The sequence below is a fragment of the Octopus sinensis genome, unplaced genomic scaffold (assembly GCF_006345805.1).
Source record: "Octopus sinensis unplaced genomic scaffold, ASM634580v1 Contig12563, whole genome shotgun sequence".
In the NCBI taxonomy this organism is placed as follows: Eukaryota; Metazoa; Mollusca; class Cephalopoda; order Octopoda; family Octopodidae; genus Octopus; species Octopus sinensis.
In genome coordinates this window covers 213,913-215,758 of record NW_021832611.1, presented here as the reverse complement: position 1 = coordinate 215,758, position 1,846 = coordinate 213,913, and positions in this window count along the sequence as shown.

The following is a 1,846-nucleotide window of genomic DNA, read 5'->3' as shown; positions in this document are numbered from 1 at the left end:
CTTTGTAGACAATATTTTTTTCACTAAAAATATTTACTGAAAGGAGTTATTACCTGACAGAAAGCACAAAGCAAAATCACCTTAGAGATTTCTTCTCTATTCAATCCATAATTGAGATTTCTTAATTTCGAAAAAAGCCGGTCTCTCCCAAAGTGGTTATAGTTATGTTCCGCCTAAATTTTATTTATTAAGTTGGACCTCAACGCACTTAAGCTTTAATTCGATTTCATCTTCACAGAAAAAAACGCAATTTAAGCCCATTTTTTCGAAAATATGTTTTTCCATTTTCAAAATGGAAATTCTTTCCCAATTTTGTGAGCCTGTATCGCTCATGCCGCTCGATTGACGATGTATCAAAGTTGGAGTCTTTCATTTCTTTGATTTTGTCCAGTGTTTCCTTAAATAATCTCACTACACGCATGTTTCACGCTTTTTTAAATAAAAAATAATAATGTGATTCTACTAAAATAAATAATCAATTATTGATTTTTTTCATACTAATTTTAGATTTCTAATTTTTTCAGCCATTTTTGACAAGTGTAGATTATTCGGCGTGTATTTTATTCGGACTGTCACATATTATTTAAATTTTTTAATTCTTTTTATAAGTGTCTTCGTTCCATCGTTCATTTCAACTCTGACCATATTATGCGGGAGGATTTCACTTATTGTACAAACTTCTCCGTATGGACTTTGGAATTTCTTGAGTGCAAGTGAAGGATTGGTATTATAGTCCTTTTGAATCCTTATCTACAATTTAGAATAATTTGAGTTTACCTTATCTCTAGGGCAACCAAAAAATTGCACTTTTTAATAAAAAAAATTGCAAAAATGAATTTTAAAAATTGTAAAAAATTGCAAAAATAATTTTTTTTAATTGTAAACATTACATTATGCAAAAAATTAACGAAATTATTTATTGTAATAATGAATGAATGAATTTTTATTAACGGAAAAGCCGAAAAAAGAGGGAGAAAGTTAATGAGACAACGTATGCCTCTTCTTCGTTGTTTCCCTCTTTTTTTTTTTTTTTTTTAATATTTAATTCGAGAGGAAAAGGCTCTCTCAAGAACACTTCCAACCGTTTCCGTCGCGTCTTCCATCACTTGAGGGATGGGTTGGTCCAACTGGAGTCCATTTGCCAATTTGATGGCATATCGCCTCGTCTTTTCGAGCTTAGCGATAATGCCATCCCTTTCAGCAGTAGGATACCATCCCTCGAACCCGTAGGTAAGCAATGGTTCGACGCACGTTTTATAAACATATAAAAACGTTTCCGGGGAAAGGTGGAAGTGAATTATGCTCCTGAGAATTTGAGCGCATTTCCTTCTCCTCGAGTCGATGTATCTGAAGTAAGAACCCTTGGATCCAACTTCAACCCCAAGGTATTTCAGGTTCTCCGTTACTGTAAACCCATAGAGGTTTCTCGGCGGTTTTCGTTTTGCTCCCTGTTTTGCAATCCAAGTGGCGGTGCACTTTTCTTTTGCAAGCGTCAGTCCTTTTGATATGCACCATTCTTCCACTCTTGTCACGTATCCTTTTAACTTCCTCCACGAGATGTCTTTTCTCCACGAAGCATCCGTTATTAATATGTCGTCCGCGTAGATCATGAGACGACTGGTAGGATCTTTCGGTTTTGGAATATCAGCAACGTAAATATTAAAAAGCAGGGGGCTCAAGACCGAGCCTTGAGGTACCCCTCTTTTGAGATCGACAGATTCCGACAAACGGTTTCCGCATCGTATGTATGACCTTCTCATTGATAAATAGCTCTTCAGCCAATTGACCGTTTTAGACCCGGGTTTGCTCTTGGCGACACTTTCCAAGAGGCCCAGGTGCCATACGC